This window comes from Rana temporaria, chromosome 13, assembly GCF_905171775.1.
Source record: "Rana temporaria chromosome 13, aRanTem1.1, whole genome shotgun sequence".
Classification (NCBI taxonomy): domain Eukaryota; kingdom Metazoa; phylum Chordata; class Amphibia; order Anura; family Ranidae; genus Rana; species Rana temporaria.
In genome coordinates, this window is record NC_053501.1 from 51,556,296 (window position 1) to 51,578,939 (window position 22,644).

A 22,644-nucleotide genomic window follows, 5' to 3' on the forward strand; every position below is an offset into this window, starting at 1 on the left:
TCACTACACCACTATGACATCCCACCACTATGACATCACTATACCACTATGACATCACACCACTATGACATCACTATACCACTATAAAATCACCGCTTCTTCAGATACAAGATATATTACACAGGAGTGACAGGGAGGTTCTATGACATCACACCACTATGACATCACTTTACCACTATGACATCCCGCCACTATGACATCACTATACCACTATGACATCACACCACTATGACATCACTATACCACTATGACATCACTATACCACTATGACATCACCGCTTCTTCAGATACAAGATATATTATACAGGAGTGATGGGGAGGTTCTTTGACATCACACCACTATGACATCACTTTACCACTATGACATCACTTTACCACTATGACATCACACCACTATGACATCACTATACCACTATGACATCACACCACTATGACATCACTATACCACTATGACATCACTATACCACTATGACATCACTATACCACTATGACATCACCGCTTCTTCAGAAACAAGATATATTATACAGGAGTGACGGGGAGGTTCTATCACATCACACCACTATGACATCACTTTACCACTATGACATCAAACCACTATGACATCACTATACCACTATGACATCACTATACCACTATGACATCACCGCTTGTTCAGATACAAGATATATTATACAGGAGTGACGGGGAGGTTCTATGACATCACACCACTATGACATCACTTTACCACTATGACATCAAACCACTATGACATCACTATATCACTATGACATCGCACCACTATGACATCACTATACCACTATGACATCACACCACTATGACATCACTATATCACTATGACATCGCACCACTATGACATCACTATACCACTATGACATCACACCACTATGGCATCACTTTATCAATATGACATCACACCACTATGACATCACTATACCACTATGACATCACTATACCACTATGACATCACACCACTATGACATCACTATACCACTATGACATCAAACCACTATGACATCACTATATCACTATGACATCACTATATCACTATGACATCACTATATCACTATACCACTATGACATCACTATACCACTGACATCACTATACCATCACACCACTATGACATCACTATACCACTATGACATCAAACCACTATGACATCACTATACCACTATGACATCACTATATCACTATGACATCACTATACCATCACTATACCACTATGACATCACACCACTATGACATCACTATACCACTATGACATCACTATACCACTATGACATCCCACCACTATGACATCACTATACCACTATGACATCACACCACTATGACATCACTATACCACTATGACATCACTATACCACTATGACATCACTATACCACTATGACATCACCGCTTCTTCAGATACAAGATATATTATACAGGAGTGACGGGGAGGTTCTATGACATCACACCACTATGACATCACTTTACCACTATGACATCGCACCACTATGACATCAATATATCACTATGACATCACACCACTATGACATCGCTATACCACTATGACATCACACCACTATGACATCACTATATCACTATGACATCACACCACTATGACATCACTGTACCACTATGACATCACACCACTATGACATCACTATACCACTATGACATCACTATACCACTATGACATCCCAACACTATGACATCACTATACCACTATGACATCACTATACCACCATGACATCACTATACCACTATGACATCACCGCTTCTTCAGATACAAGATATATTATACAGGAGTGACGGGGAGGTTCTATGACATCACACCATTATGACATCACTTTACCACTATGACATCAAACCACTATGACATCACTATATCACTATGACATCACACCACTATGACATCACTATACCACTATGACATCACTATACCACTATGACATCAAACCACTATGACATCACTATATCACTATGACATCAAACCACTATGACATCACTATACCACTATGACATCACACCACTATGACATCACTATATCACTATGACATCACACCAATATGACATCACTATACCACTATGACATCACACCACTTTGACATCACTATACCACTATGACATCACTATACCACTATGACATCACTATACCACTATGACATCACCGCTTCTTCAGATACAAGATATATTATACAGGAGTGACGGGGAGGTTCTATGGCATCACACCACTATGACATCACTTTACCACTATGACATCAAACCACTATGACATCACAATATCACTATGACATCGCACCACTATGACATCACTATACCACTATGACATCATACCACTATGACATCACTATATCACTATGACATCACTATACCACTATGACATCACTATACCACTATGACATCCCACCACTATGACATCACTATACCACTATGACATCACACCACTATGACATCACTATACCACTATGACATCACTATACCACTATGACATCACCACTTCTTCAGATACAAGATATATTATACAGGAGTGACGGGGAGGTTCTATGACATCACACCACTATGACATCACTTTACCACTATGACATCACTTTACCACTATGACATCACACCACTATGACATCACTATACCACTATGACATCACACCACTATGACATCACTATACCACTATGACATCACTATACCACTATGACATCACTATACCACTATGACATCACCGCTTCTTCAGAAACAAGATATATTATACAGGAGTGACGGGGAGGTTCTATCACATCACACCACTATGACATCACTTTACCACTATGACATCAAACCACTATGACATCACTATACCACTATGACATCACTATACCACTATGACATCACTGCTTCTTCAGATACAAGATATATTATACAGGAGTGACGGGGAGGTTCTATGACATCACACCACTATGACATCACTTTACCACTATGACATCAAACCACTATGACATCACTATATCACTATGACATCGCACCACTATGACATCACTATACCACTATGACATCACAGCACTATGACATCACTATATCACTATGACATCACACCACTATGACATCACTATACCACTATGACATCACTATACCACTATGACATCAAACCACTATGACATCACTATACCACTATGACATCACACCACTATGACATCATGATACCACGATGACATCACTATACCACTATGACATCACTATACCACTATGACATCACACCACTATGACATCACTATACCACTATGACATCACAACACTATGACATCACTATACCACTATGACATCACTATACCACTATGACATCACCGCTTCTTCAGATACAAGATATATTATACAGGAGTGACATAATAGTGTGTGACTGTGGGGGGAGGGGACATTAGAGTGTAAGCTCCTCTGTACAGATACTGATGTGTACAATATTGATATGTGAGATTTTGTATCGGAACTTAATTGCAGTGTTCTGTTCTAAATTGATTTTAATCTGTGTTAATATTGCAGCTTGGCACTTGGCACTATTAGCGGTCATGCCCATGCTCACACCACTATGACATCACTTTACCACTATGACATCAAACCACTATGACATCAAACCACTATGACATCCCACCACTATGACATCAATATACCACTATGACATCACACCACTATGACATCACTATACCACTATGACATCACACCACTATGACATCACACCACTATGACATCACTACCACTATGACATCACTATGACATCACTATACCATCACACCACTATGACATCACTATACCACTATGACATCAAACCACTATGACATCACTATACCAGTATGACATCACTATATCACTATGACATCACTATACCATAACTATACCACTATGACATCACTATACCACTATGACATCACTATACCACTATGACATCCCACCACTATGACATCACTATGACATCACACCACTATGACATCACTATACCACTATGACATCACTATACCACTATGACATCACCGCTTCTTCAGATACAAGATATATTATACAGGAGTGACGGGGAGGTTCTATGACATCACACCACTATGACATCACTTTACCACTATGACATCAAACCACTATGACATCAAACCACTATGACATCACTATACCACTATGACATCACTATACCACTTTGACATCACTATACCACTATGACATTGCCGCTTCTTCAGATACAAGATATATTATACAGGAGTGACGGGGAGGTTCTATGACATCACAACTCTATGACATCACTTTACCACTATGACATCAAACCACTATGACATCACTATATCACTATGACATCACACCACTATGACATCACACCACTATGACATCACTATACCACTATGACATCACTATACCACTATGACATCAAACCACTATGACATCACTATATCACTATGACATCGCACAACTATGACATCACTATACCACTATGACATCACACCACTATGACATCACTATATCACTATGACATCACACCACTATGACATCACTATACCACTATGACATCACACCACTATGACATCACTATACCACTATGACATCACTATACCACTATGACATCCCACCACTATGACATCACTATACCACTATGACATCACTATACCACTATGACATCACCGCTTCTTCAGATACAAGATATATTATACAGGAGTGCCGGGGAGGTTCTATGACATCACTATACCACTATGACATCACTATACCACTATGACATCACACCACTATGACATCACTATACCACTATGACATCAAACCACTATGACATCACTATACCACTATGACATCACACCACTATGACATCACTATACCACTATGACATCAAACCACTATGACATCACTATACCACTATGACATCAAACCACTATGACATCACTATACCACTATGACATCACTATATCACTATGACATCACTATACCACTATGACATCACCGCTTCTTCAGATACAAGATATATTATACAGGAGTGACGGGGAGGTTCTATGACATCACACCACTATGACATCACTTTACCACTATGACATCCCACCACTATGACATCACTATACCACTATGACATCACACCACTATGACATCACTATACCACTATGACATCAAACCACTATGACATCACTATACCACTATGACATCACTATATCACTATGACATCACTATATCACTATGACATCACTATACCACTATGACATCACTATACCACTATGACATCACACCACTATGACATCACTATACCACTATGACATCACTATACCACTATGACATCACTACACCACTATGACATCCCACCACTATGACATCACTATACCACTATGACATCACACCACTATGACATCACTATACCACTATAAAATCACCGCTTCTTCAGATACAAGATATATTACACAGGAGTGACAGGGAGGTTCTATGACATCACACCACTATGACATCACTTTACCACTATGACATCCCACCACTATGACATCACTATACCACTATGACATCACACCACTATGACATCACTATACCACTATGACATCAAACCACTATGACATCACTATACCACTATGACATCACTATATCACTATGACATCACTATATCACTATGACATCACTATACCACTATGACATCACTATACCACTATGACATCACACCACTATGACATCACTATACCACTATGACATCACTATACCACTATGACATCACTACACCACTATGACATCCCACCACTATGACATCACTATACCACTATGACATCACACCACTATGACATCACTATACCACTATAACATCACCGCTTCTTCAGATACAAGATATATTACACAGGAGTGACAGGGAGGTTCTATGACATCACACCACTATGACATCACTTTACCACTATGACATCCCGCCACTATGACATCACTATACCACTATGACATCACACCACTATGACATCACTATACCACTATGACATCACTATACCACTATGACATCACCGCTTCTTCAGATACAAGATATATTATACAGGAGTGATGGGGAGGTTCTTTGACATCACACCACTATGACATCACTTTACCACTATGACATCACTATACCACTATGACATCACACCACTATGACATCACTATACCACTATGACATCACACCACTATGACATCACTATACCACTATGACATCACTATACCACTATGACATCACTATACCACTATGACATCACCGCTTCTTCAGATACAAGATATATTATACAGGAGTGACGGGGAGGTTCTATCACATCACACCACTATGACATCACTTTACCACTATGACATCAAACCACTATGACATCACTATACCACTATGACATCACTATACCACTATGACATCACCGCTTGTTCAGATACAAGATATATTATACAGGAGTGACGGGGAGGTTCTATGACATCACACCACTATGACATCACTTTACCACTATGACATCAAACCACTATGACATCACTATATCACTATGACATCGCACCACTATGACATCACTATACCACTATGACATCACAGCACTATGACATCACTATATCACTATGACATCGCACCACTATGACATCACTATACCACTATGACATCACACCACTATGGCATCACTTTATCAATATGACATCACACCACTATGACATCACTATACCACTATGACATCACTATACCACTATGACATCACACCACTATGACATCACTATACCACTATGACATCAAACCACTATGACATCACTATATCACTATGACATCACTATATCACTATGACATCACTATATCACTATACCACTATGACATCACTATACCACTGACATCACTATACCATCACACCACTATGACATCACTATACCACTATGACATCAAACCACTATGACATCACTATACCACTATGACATCACTATATCACTATGACATCACTATACCATCACTATACCACTATGACATCACACCACTATGACATCACTATACCACTATGACATCACTATACCACTATGACATCCCACCACTATGACATCACTATACCACTATGACATCACACCACTATGACATCACTATACCACTATGACATCACTATACCACTATGACATCACTATACCACTATGACATCACCGCTTCTTCAGATACAAGATATATTATACAGGAGTGACGGGGAGGTTCTATGACATCACACCACTATGACATCACTTTACCACTATGACATCGCACCACTATGACATCACTATATCACTATGACATCACACCACTATGACATCGCTATACCACTATGACATCACACCACTATGACATCACTATATCACTATGACATCACACCACTATGACATCACTGTACCACTATGACATCACACCACTATGACATCACTATACCACTATGACATCACTATACCACTATGACATCCCAACACTATGACATCACTATACCACTATGACATCACTATACCACCATGACATCACTATACCACTATGACATCACCGCTTCTTCAGATACAAGATATATTATACAGGAGTGACGGGGAGGTTCTATGACATCACACCATTATGACATCACTTTACCACTATGACATCAAACCACTATGACATCACTATATCACTATGACATCACACCACTATGACATCACTATACCACTATGACATCACTATACCACTATGACATCAAACCACTATGACATCACTATATCACTATGACATCAAACCACTATGACATCACTATACCACTATGACATCACACCACTATGACATCACTATATCACTATGACATCACACCAATATGACATCACTATACCACTATGACATCACACCACTTTGACATCACTATACCACTATGACATCACTATACCACTATGACATCACTATACCACTATGACATCACCGCTTCTTCAGATACAAGATATATTATACAGGAGTGACACTATGGCATCACACCACTATGACATCACTTTACCACTATGACATCAAACCACTATGACATCACAATATCACTATGACATCGCACCACTATGACATCACTATACCACTATGACATCATACCACTATGACATCACTATATCACTATGACATCACTATACCACTATGACATCACTATACCACTATGACATCCACCACTATGACATCACTATACCACTATGACATCACACCACTATGACATCACTATACCACTATGACATCACTATACCACTATGACATCACCACTTCTTCAGATACAAGATATATTATACAGGAGTGACGGGGAGGTTCTATGACATCACACCACTATGACATCACTTTACCACTATGACATCACTTTACCACTATGACATCACACCACTATGACATCACTATACCACTATGACATCACACCACTATGACATCACTATACCACTATGACATCACTATACCACTATGACATCACTATACCACTATGACATCACCGCTTCTTCAGAAACAAGATATATTATACAGGAGTGACGGGGAGGTTCTATCACATCACACCACTATGACATCACTTTACCACTATGACATCAAACCACTATGACATCACTATACCACTATGACATCACTATACCACTATGACATCACTGCTTCTTCAGATACAAGATATATTATACAGGAGTGACGGGGAGGTTCTATGACATCACACCACTATGACATCACTTTACCACTATGACATCAAACCACTATGACATCACTATATCACTATGACATCGCACCACTATGACATCACTATACCACTATGACATCACAGCACTATGACATCACTATATCACTATGACATCACACCACTATGACATCACTATACCACTATGACATCACTATACCACTATGACATCAAACCACTATGACATCACTATACCACTATGACATCACACCACTATGACATCATGATACCACGATGACATCACTATACCACTATGACATCACTATACCACTATGACATCACACCACTATGACATCACTATACCACTATGACATCACAACACTATGACATCACTATACCACTATGACATCACTATACCACTATGACATCACCGCTTCTTCAGATACAAGATATATTATACAGGAGTGACATAATAGTGTGTGACTGTGGGGGGAGGGGACATTAGAGTGTAAGCTCCTCTGTACAGATACTGATGTGTACAATATTGATATGTGAGATTTTGTATCGGAACTTAATTGCAGTGTTCTGTTCTAAATTGATTTTAATCTGTGTTAATATTGCAGCTTGGCACTTGGCACTATTAGCGGTCATGCCCATGCTCACACCACTATGACATCACTTTACCACTATGACATCAAACCACTATGACATCAAACCACTATGACATCCCACCACTATGACATCACTATACCACTATGACATCACACCACTATGACATCACTATACCACTATGACATCACACCACTATGACATCACACCACTATGACATCACTACCACTATGACATCACTATGACATCACTATACCATCACACCACTATGACATCACTATACCACTATGACATCAAACCACTATGACATCACTATACCAGTATGACATCACTATATCACTATGACATCACTATACCATAACTATACCACTATGACATCACTATACCACTATGACATCACTATACCACTATGACATCCCACCACTATGACATCACTATGACATCACACCACTATGACATCACTATACCACTATGACATCACTATACCACTATGACATCACCGCTTCTTCAGATACAAGATATATTATACAGGAGTGACGGGGAGGTTCTATGACATCACACCACTATGACATCACTTTACCACTATGACATCAAACCACTATGACATCAAACCACTATGACATCACTATACCACTATGACATCACTATACCACTTTGACATCACTATACCACTATGACATTGCCGCTTCTTCAGATACAAGATATATTATACAGGAGTGACGGGGAGGTTCTATGACATCACACCACTATGACATCAATTTGCCACTATGACATCCCACCACTAAGACATCACTATACCACTATGACATCACACCACTATGACATCACTATACCACTATGACATCACTATACCACTATGACATCACCGCTTCTTCAGATACAAGATATATTATACAGGAGTGACGGGGAGGTTCTATGACATCACACCACTATGACATCACACCACTATGACATCACTATACCGCTATGACATCACTATACCACTATGACATCACCGCTTCTTCAGATACAAGATATATTACACAGGAGTGACGGGGAGGTTCTATGACATCACACCACTATGATATCACTTTACCACTATGACATCAAACCACTATGACATCACTATATCACTATGACATCGCACCACTATGACATCACTATACCACTATGACATCACACCACTATGGCATCACTTTACCACTATGACATCCCACCACTATGACATCACTATACCACTATGACATCACACCACTATGACATCACTATACCACTATGACATCACTATACCACTATGACATCACTATACCACTATGACATCACCGCTTATTCAGATACAAGATATATTATACAGGAGTGACGGGGAGGTTCTATGACATCACACCACTATGACATCACTTTACCACTATGACATCAAACCACTATGACATCAAACCACTATGACATCACTATACCACTATGACATCACTATACCACTTTGACATCACTATACCACTATGACATTGCCGCTTCTTCAGATACAAGATATATTATACAGGAGTGACGGGGAGGTTCTATGACATCACACCACTATGACATCAATTTGCCACTATGACATCCCACCACTAAGACATCACTATACCACTATGACATCACACCACTATGACATCACTATACCACTATGACATCACTATACCACTATGACATCACCGCTTCTTCAGATACAAGATATATTATACAGGAGTGACGGGGAGGTTCTATGACATCACACCACTATGACATCACACCACTATGACATCACTATACCGCTATGACATCACTATACCACTATGACATCACCGCTTCTTCAGATACAAGATATATTACACAGGAGTGACGGGGAGGTTCTATGACATCACACCACTATGATATCACTTTACCACTATGACATCAAACCACTATGACATCACTATATCACTATGACATCGCACCACTATGACATCACTATACCACTATGACATCACACCACTATGGCATCACTATATCACTATGACATCACACCACTATGACATCACTATACCACTATGACATCACACCACTATGACATCACTATACCACTATGACATCAAACCACTATGACATCACTATGACATCACTATATCACTATGACATCACACCACTATGACATCACTATACCACTATGACATCACTATACCACTATGACATCACTATACCACTATGACATCACTATACCATCACACCACTATGACATCACTATACCACTATGACATCAAACCACTATGACATCACTATACCACTATGACATCACTATACCACTATGACATCCCACCACTATGACATCAGTATACCACTATGACATCAAACCACTATGACATCACTATACCACTATGACATCACTATACCACTATGACATCACTATACCACTATGACATCACTCTACCACTATGACATCACCGCTTCTTCAGATGCAAGATATATTATACAGGAGTGACGGGGAGGTTCTATGACATCACACCACTATGACATCACTTTACCACTATGACATCCCACCACTATGACATCACTATACCACTATGACATCACTATACCACTATGACATCACTATACCACTATGACATCACTATACCACTATGACATCACTATACCACTATGACATCCCACCACTATGACATCAGTATACCACTATGACATCACACCACTATGACATCACTATACCACTATGACATCACTATACCACTATGACATCACTATACCACTATGACATCACCGCTTCTTCAGATACAAGATATATTATACAGGAGTGACGGGGAGGTTCTATGACATCACACCACTATGACATCACTTTACCACTATGACATCCCACCACTATGACATCACTATACCACTATGACATCACACCACTATGACATCACTATACCACTATGACATCAAACCACTATGACATCACTATACCACTATGACATCACACCACTATGACATCACTATACCACTATGACATCAAACCACTATGACATCACTATACCACTATGACATCACTATATCACTATGACATCACTATACCACTATGACATCACCGCTTCTTCAGATACAATATATATTAGACAAGAGTGACGGGGAGGTTCTATGACATCACACCACTATGACATCACTTTACCACTATGACATCCCACCACTATGACATCACTATACCACTATGACATCACACCACTATGACATCACTATACCACTATGACATCAAACCACTATGACATCACTATACCATCACTATATCACTATGACATCACTATACCACTATGACATCACTATACCACTATGACATCACACCACTATGACATCACTATACCACTATGACATCACTATACCACTATGACATCCCACCACTATGACATCACTATACCACTATGACATCACACCACTATGACATCACTATGACATCACTTTACCACTATGACATCCCACCACTATGACATCACTATACCACTATGACATCACTATACCACTATGACATCACTATACCACTATGACATCACTGCTTCTTCAGATACAAGATATATTATACAGGAGTGACGGGAGGTTCTATGACATCACACCACTATGATATCACTTTACCACTATGACATCAAACCACTATGACATCACTATATCACTATGACATCACACCACTATGACATCACTATATCACTATGACATCACTATACCACTATGACATCACTATACCACTATGACATCAAACCACTATGACATCACTTTACCACTATGACATCACTCTACCACTATGACATCACTATACCACTATGACATCACTATACCACTATGACATCCCACCACTATGACATCACTATACCACTATGACATCACACCACTATGACATCACTATACCACTATGACATCACACCACTATGACATCACTATACCATTATGACATCACACCACTATGACATCACACCACTATGACATCACTATACCACTATGACATCACTATACCACTATGACATCACCGCTTCTTCAGATACAAGATATATTATACAGGAGTGACATAATAGTGTGTGACTGTGGGGGGAGGGGACATTAGAGTGTAAGCTCCTCTGTACAGAGACTGATGTGTACAATATTGATATGTGAGATTTTGTATCGGAACTTAATTGCAGTGTTCTGTTCTAAATTGATTTTAATCTGTGTTAATATTGCAGCTTGGCACTTGTCACTATTAGCGGTCATGCCCAACACTGTTCAGATCTATGTGTAATTTGGGTCGATGCACATGCGGACATCAACACCCCACTGACTGCTTCATCAGGAAATCTCCATGGACAGCCAGTGTCCTTTCTCTTAAAGGAGAGCTCCAAGACAAGGTAAAGCTGGATGATTGCAAGATACATTTTTTTTATTACTTTGTTGGGGTGGGTAGGTTTATAAGGTAGAATACATTGAGGCAAGGTGTAAAGTAGCTTAAGCTGTGGTACATGGCGCCCCATCTAATGGACGTAAAAATACAGAGACCTACATATTGGGAGTTAAATCCAGAGTGTCCCTGGCATGGGTGTCAGGCCAGGCAACCACCTTGCATCTATTGCCTAGTGCTTTGGGTGTCAGTCATGTCTCTCTGTTGCCTTTTGCTGCTTAACACGTTGTCTCTGGGGACAGGTACAACCAAAGTGAAAAGAGTAAGTGACTGTGTTTAAATACTGTATGCATCTCTGTATACATGTATGTAGGTATATCAGTTTGTGTGTATGAGTAGAACAGTGTTTATGTACAGTATGTGTGCACATACAGTATAGGTAAATAGGCGATATTACCGCAGTATGCATAAGGTGGTGGTTAAAATAATCATAAGGTGTGCTGGGCTGCGTATACTTGTGACCCCTGCACTGTGTAAATTACATACACCTGACACCTGCACTAATTACATGGCTTTGTATGTAGACTTAAGTTTTAAGCCCTTCCCACTGTCAGGACCATTTTATCACCATTTGCCATGGAGCACTTGGCACACTCCCATCCAGCTGCTCTGTTTATTAAAGCCAGTACTTTAGCTTCCACTGTAGCACTTGTAACACAGACATACACCTAGAGAGATATTTAGGGTATATAGAATATCCTAATTCAGAAATCTTTTTAGTAACAGTGGACGTAGCATCCCTGTACACAATAAATACAACATGAGAATGCTGCTTTGGCACTAAACTGGGCATTGAGTAAGAGAGATGACATCCCACATATACAAAAACAATTCTTGGGACAGGCGTTGGAGTTCTGTATGTCGCACAATTATTTTTGGTTCGATGGTTTCTTTTTTTCCCAACAGGTTGGTGTGGCTATGGGAGCCAAATTTGCTCCCAGCCTAGCCAACCTGTTCATGGCAGAGTGGGAAGACAAACATATTTTCAAAAACAGAAAACCTCAGCTAATTTTTTATCGAAGATTTATTGATGATCTCCTATTCATCTGGGAAGGACCAGAAATAGAAATAAGAGCTTTTTTGGGAGGCCTCAATGATAATGTCAATAACATTAAATTTGAGTATGTCATAAGCCACTGCTCTGTCAATTTCCTGGATGTCACAATAGAACAACGTGAAGGAAAATTGAAAACAAAAGTGTTCTTTATTTGTCAATTAAAAGTGGTCACCACCCCGCCTGGATCAAAAATTTACCGAAAGGTAAATTTTTACGAGTACGGCGCAACTGCACAGTAAGTACGGATTATGTCGAACAAGCAGATAAGCTGAAAAGAAAATTCATACAGAAGGGGTATGATGAACGTAAATTGGATGAGATTATTCAACAAGTGGCAGATCTACCGAGAGAACAGTGCTTTAAGAAAAAAGAGATTGAGCAACCCACCAATCAACATCAATTGGGGTTTTTGACAGGTTTCCACACACAATATAAAGAAATTGAAACCATTTTTAGGAACCATTGGCATATTCTTAGTAGAGATAGGCACCTAGGGGAGGTACTCCCCAAACAGCCTTGTTTTATCTATAGAAGGGCACCGAACTTTGGTGATCAGGTTGTCCGCAAAATTCTAGACCCACCAGACCATCAAATTAGAATAGATCTCAAAGGATTCTATCCATGCAGAAAATGCAGTTGTTGTCGAACGGTAAAGGTGCATAATAAAGGGAAGAGTGAAGTGACAGGCACGGATGGGAAAACATTTGAAATAAAAGAAATCAGCACATGTAATTCCTCCTACATCGTTTACTTGCTGTGGTGCCCATGCGGGTTATTAAATGTTGGGAGAACAAAGAGACTTTTAACAATTCGAATTGCTGAACATTTAGCTAATATTAAAGCGGATCTCCCATGCAAAATCTTTTTTTTTTAAATGGTCTTTTTAAATGTGTAATAGCACTGCTGTGCTAAACTCACGTTTCCGGTGTCCCCCCACGGCTCCGCTGTAATGTTGTCCCCAATAAATAGTTATATTCTGTCTTTTCCTTTTTCGTTGCCATCTTAGCTATGGGCGTTCGATTCCCATAGGCAGGCACTTCCTAGTTGCGGTGGATGCTGTCCCAGCATCCACCGCTCGAACCTCGCTCATGCACACTGGCTATCTTGACTGGCGGTGTGAGCGTCTGTTGTCACCGCAACGGCAGGCGTATGAATCAAAAGATCCCGCCCCGTTGTAAGTCGCGCGATGTGAGCCGAATATTAGAACACAGACAGGCTCCCAGCAGACACGGTGCGGCACAGGAACCAGGAGAAAACCCGTCGAAAACCCAAGGGGGGGCAGACCGGAAGCCTGCCTGATTAATAAGGTAGACGATTACCAAATTTAATTACAATAGCCGATTCATCATTGTTTAGGAGCAGGATGAATATGGAGCTGCAGTGGAATTGAGGGTGGAGATCCGCTTTAAAAAGGGTTTTAAGTTCCACAGCGTCTCTATGCACTTTAAGCAGAAACATAACCAAGATCCTACTCTTGCTCAATTCTGTGGCATAGATTGTGTTTATCCATCCTGGAGGGGTTCCAATAGGGTTAGGGACCTCTCACAACGTGAAAATCAATGGATTTTTTCATTAAAATGCCTCTTCCCAAGGGGATTAAACATAGAGGTGGATTTAAATTGCTTTATCAATAATTCCTAATAGTCTACTATCACTTCTGTGTTGTTGTTTTTAGAATATTAACCACCTATTTAGTTATGGGGAGTTTGGGAGACTGCAACGCCTTGCAATATGCTTATGCAAATTACCAGCCAGTTATGAGTTAATATGCAGGGGCGGGCAGCAGGACCGATCACTACTAGTATTATCACTATTATATGTAATGAGTCAGTTATTCATTTATCTGGGGTAATTGGTTTACTTATGCATTATGTATATGTATTTACATTTACGGTGATTGTAGCATATATATAGATTGCACAATCTAATTTCACTATTTTAGCCATTCATTCATGTTTTAAGGTTTAGTTTTAAAACAATTTTTTAATTTTGATTTTTGTATTTTAAATATTTTAAATATATTATTCATGTACTAGCTCCTATTGAGAGGTCAGTTACTCTGATCAATGAAGATGTGAAACGAAAACAGCGTGTATATGGGTGAATTATGGTCACGGGGACACTCGAGAGGCCGTCTGCTAAATAGCATTACTTTGCCTCATTAGTCCGCCCACTGTGTTAGCCCGTCAATTGAACTTCCGGTTGGATCGGGTGACGGAGCTACACGCTAGCCTCTGTGCTTTCTGCCCTATGTTGATGCGGCTATGTGCAGCGCTTCCGCCCGCAGTTATGGCGGCGCGCACACGCCGTTGCATTGGGCATTCACATATCTTCTGGAAGCAGGAGTAATCTTAGAGAGGGATCAATGACTATGTGGCCAACCCCATGAATAAGTCGAATGTGACGTAACATGTCGGGGCGTGGCCACATAGTCAGTCTCTGAACATTTTTTGAACTGAACGTGACGTTTGAGTCGTGCAGCATTTTAAGTTTGACGGTCATTTTGGAGCATCTTTGCCTCTACACAATACTAGATTAGATTGCAGTGGATTGCAGTGTCATGGAGTGATGAGAACCCCTGGCTGATCGTGGGTCCGCCGTGACCATCTTTCATACCAGTTGAGGAAATATAAAGAAGTGTTGCTGTGATTAAATGCTGGAATTTCAAGTTTGTTTGTGAGTGCAACTATTATAGTTTGTGCATGGTATTTATTAAAACTGGTATACAGTATCACACTATTGTGCACTTTTTTTCCTTTTTCTCATCGCTTATGTTGAACCATTTGGATCGCATTATCGGATATTGAATCTTACCCAACACTTTTGGAGTGATTTTGATTTAAGCTTGTCTGCCAAAGCACAAGAGTGTGAGGCATATAGTTTTGGTGAGTGTCCATTTTGATGGGTGAAGGAATCACTGAACACTTGTGGTGTGGTGGAAGACTTTGAAGAACATTGGATTGCTAATTTTTATGAACTATTTTGCTTGTCACATTATTTAGTTTTCACGGGTTCGGTTAGATTTTTCTAGTCATCAATTTTCTAATTTTGTGATATTTTAATTTTAGGTCACTTATATCTTATTGATTCACATTTAGGAGAATATACACATATTCTTTAAGCGCTGTTAATATTGTTTTGATACACTTTAAGGGGTGGTGTCACTATATTTATTTGTTCAACATTATATATTTTTTTTAAGCAGCAGCTAGGTTTATTCTTATTTCCATCAGCGCAACAGTGGATGATCAGAAGGGCACATATATTCAGATCACCTACTATTTTTATACTATATAGAAAATCTGTTTTTTTCCCCCTCTGTATGAAACCCTTGAGGGATCAAGGCACCACTCCACTGGAACTAGGGAACTTTGGTAGCAATCAGAAAAGGGCTCTGCACACAGTAGCTGGGTCTCCTGGCTCCAGCTCGGTTGGTTACACACTCTTCTGATGGTGGAGAATCACTCACCTGACTTAAGATCACTTTTCCAGCTACCTCTGTCTCATCAGATATGGCTTTTTTGATCTTCTGAGAAAGGGAAGCTGTGGAATTTATACTCCCTGGATTTTCCAGGGTGTTGTGGGAAAATAAGTTAATGGGGCCTGAGCTACTAGAGCATGTTGAGTAAATGGGGAAAGACCATGCAAATGATATGCATATACACTATATGTAAATATATCTACTTTATGTTTTGTATAAAAAAAAAAAAAAAGAAGAATAATAATCTTTATATGCTTAAGATATAATTGGTGTATGTTCATAGTTCTTGAGAGAGTGAGCAAGCTGTGTGTGTTAATGTATTGGCTTATGTTTTATTTTCTAATTTTCTTTTTCACTATAAATACATGAATTTCACAATGAATGTGTGATAATGAGAGCTGATGCAACCCAGTATCCCAGCAAATGTTCAAAGGTTTACACTTGTTCACACGCAATAGAGATAATGGAATATATTAAATCTGAGGAGTCGGTGGACCTTTTTATTTTTGACAAGAGGTTTGTAATAAAAATAACAAAAAAAAAAAGACTGCCAAGCACTGGTCCATGATATACCTCCAATAAAATCATAGAAAACACTGAACTTTTTTTTACAAAAACAGGTATACTTCAGGGCTAGTGAGCATACAGTATCTCACAAAAGTGAGTACACCCCTCACATTTTTGTAAATATTTTATTATATCTTTTCATGTGACAACACTGAAGAAATTACACTTTGCTAAAATGTAAAGTAGTGAGTGTACAGCTTGTATAATAGTGTAAATTTCTGTCCCCTCAAAATAACTCAGAGCCATTAATGTCTAAACCGCTGGCAACAAAAGTGAGTACACCCCTAAGTGAAAATGTCCAAATTGGGCCCAAAGTGTTTGTGTGGCTACCATTATTTTCTGCTCTGCCTTAACCCTCTTAACCAGAGCTTCACAGGTTGCCACTGGAGTCCTCTTCCACTCCTCCCAGATGACATCACGGAGCTGGTGGATGTAGAGATACTGTAGGTGTTTGCCACTCATTTAAGCTGGAGAAATAAAATTAAAGCCCAATAGTCAGACTTGTGTCACTTGGACTGTCGCTTCCACTGGCAAGCGTTGCATGGGAGAGCCTTTCACCTACCCTCTGTGGAACTTCTCCCTCGATGGCATTGGAACGCTGCCGAATCTTCCTCTTGATATTATATGTTGCCCCATGATCCCAGTTCACACTTAGCAATTTGGAATCACAGGCAGATTCTAAATTGCAGCAAAGCATGCATTTGGGTGTCATTCATCTATAAGGCACCTCAAAGACGGGACGACCTTGCTGCACTAGAAGTATAGCCAAAGCTATGTTGGTTATACTACCTGAAAATAAGCCCGGGTATTATATTCATTTTGGCAACCAAAAATACAGTGAGGCTTATTTTCATGGTAGGGCTTGCCATTTAATATGCTGTCTTATCTCATCCTCCTCCCTCCTTGTCTGTCAGTGTTCCTCAGTGTGAACAGACTAAGGCCCCTTTCACACGGACGAATAGAATGGGGCTTTTAGCTGCGGGTTTTCTACTGCAGCTAAAAGCACACAATGCTTTCCTATGACCCCATTCACACACAGTGTTGAGCTGCGGTTTGGTGCGAATAGAAAAAATAGAATTGAATGCGTCTAGGTGCGATTTAGCGCAGCTATATGCACTTAACCACAGTCTTTTGTGTCAACTGCGGATAGCAGCGTGAAAAAAAAAAAAAGAACAGGAAGCACATCATAATCAAAAAAAATAAAAAGGGTTGCTATGAAAATTACTACCGCAGCTAAACGCGGCCGCATGTAACCGCACGTAATCGCAATGTACAAATGCAGCTAATCGCAGTGCCCGAAACCTTGAATTTCACAGAAAATGTACATGCTTTTAACTGCGGCAAAACAGCCGTCCGTGTGAAAGGGGCCTAAAAGTACACCCGATCGGATTATCTGATGGGAATTGTGTGATTGCAGGCTGTTGTCAGAAAATCCAACAGTTTGTATGTTCCATCTACTTCAAAAGCTAGGCAGGAACCAAAGCACTGACGTTGAGTCTACAGAACTGTAGGTTTGGGGGAAAAAATATTCATCTAACTTATGTTGGACAGCAATGTAGCTCACTGGGGGGAGGTGCTCCAAGTTTACAAATCCTATGGTAGGTAAATGGCTCCTGCATGTGTGTATTTAGCTGGTTTGTGGAAGTTGTGCTTAAAGCTTGCAGATTCCCCACCCACTATGGTATTCTTGCAAAAATATATATATATATATATATATATATATACATCATGCAGGTAATGAAATGAAGAAATACTGACCATATACTGTATGGGTGATTGTTGACCTTCCTGGCACACATTCTTCTATGTGGTGTTGGAGATGGAAGGCTGACCTCTATGCTCCAAAATAACAATGTCCTTTCATTACCAATCTGGATTTGAATGTTTGAATCTTATCTTTTGGAAACAGAGTACAGGGCCTATTGTTTAATAATCTTATTATTTGGTTTGCAAGGATGACTATGGGCAGGCAAATCTTGTGAGGCCATTTTCCTGTCCACAGGGTATCCTGACAGCTATGAATTTATTCAGCCTTTGCAATGTGGAAATGGTTTTCAGGAAATGTTGCAGTATGGCAAAACTCCTGAACCCAAAATTCCCAGTTGCTATCATCGTTCTACTTGCTTGTATAGCTTAAGAAATGATTTGCAGTCAAAGTGGAACATCTAAATCACAAAACGAGTTGCCCCCAAAAATGTCAAATATATATTTGTTTCTGTGTATTGAAGAATGTTGGATTAGCAGCCAGTTTTATGGCTCCTATAATGAGTCTGCTTATCACTAGAACGCTATGTTTATTCTTGTATGCAATGCAGCATAGAAATCTGCTCTGAGTTGAGCCTCGTACACACAATCAGACTTCCATTCGACAAATCCGTGGAATTTTGTGCGAAGGGCGTTGGACTTGTTCTGCATACAGACTGCAGAACTTTTTCAGCCAACATACATGAAACTATGTGTTTTTTCTGCTCTTTAGCGCCACCCTTTAGGCAACTTCTGCTATGTTGTCTGATGGTTAGCATTGGTTCAGAGCATGTGTGTTTGTACTTTGGATTTTAGTCCAACAGATTTGTGTACAAACAATCATATAATCCAAACGGAACACATTTGTTGTCGGACAATTTGAGAGCATGGCTAACCAACATTTGTTGACAAAATTCCAACAATTGTCCGATGGAGCATACAGACAAAGCGGATTATCTGACAAAACTCTGCCAGCACACATTTGTTGCCGGAGTATCTGATTGTGTATTAACTATGACAACATAATCTGTGCAGTACAACTTGCCCGTCACTAAAAATTTTGTTTCAGCCAACATTGCATTGCTGTTCATGGATTGTTCAGCAGTTGGCTGTCCTGTCTTTATATTCATCAGCATGTAGGAGAATTGGAATTTACTGTGTAAGTATTCACCCCCTCAGACTCACATTTAGTGGCGTTAAGACCGGCAAGTAAAATGTATTTGCTTGGAATACCTTATAAAGTCTGCTAGTCCATAAGGCTGGGTTCACACTGTGTGGTGTGGGGCACAGCAGGGGGTCAGATCTGAATTTAGGCAAAAATTCGGACATGAAATGGAGCCAAAGACGCAAAAAAAACCTTCTGCTGTACGCTCCGTGGCCGTCCTGGAGAAGTGTGAACCGGTTCTATTGAGAGACAGTCACAGTCTCCTGCCATGCGAATTGGGAATCCGCATTCAGTTTGCATCAGTGTGATGATACCCAGCCTAAAGAAGAATGTGCACCTGGAGTTTGGAGGAGAGCCATGTGCTCTATGCCTGGTGCATGCATAGTTTGTAAGAATAATGGCAGCAGGTGGTAAACCATGCCTATCCATGTGCTGTGGTATTGCAATCTTTAGAGTCTGTAACTCCATTTTTTTTTTTTATTATATGGATGGCAAGGAAAAAAAAGGGGGAGCTTTCATTGCTATGCTTCAAAATTCACTTTTCTCTAAAGCAGAACTAAACTTAATCAATATTTAGGCTCCATGCACACAGAAGCTAAAAAAAAAAAGCTATAGAAAACGCTAGTAGCTTTGCAGGGAGCCTTTCAACGGTTTTAGCATTTTTCAGTGTAGCGTTTTTAGCTTTTTTTTTTTTTTCAATGGATAAAAAAAAACGCAAAAAAAAGGATTTTTGTACTCACCGTAAAATCCATTTCTCTGAGTTCATAGACGGACACAGCCTTCATTGACCTTAGGGTTATGCTTCTTCCTACCAGGAGATTTAGGCAGAATTCTACAGCACTTAAGGTGTTAAAAACTTTCCTTCATGCTGCTCCTCCCAGGGGGCGTGGCTCCCCCAGGCATAACCCACACCCTGCTTTAGCAGCCTCAGTTCGTAACAAGCAGTACAAACAAAGGAGGGGTGGGTGCTGTGTCCGTCTATGAACTCAGAGAAATGGATTTTACGGTGAGTACAAAAATCCTTTTTTCTCTTTCGTTCATAGACGGACACAGCCTTCATTGACCTTAGGGACGTCCCCAAGCAGTGTCAAAAAAATTCGAGGGGTGGGAAAAATAACACAGCAAAAACAGGTTACACCCCAAACAAAAAC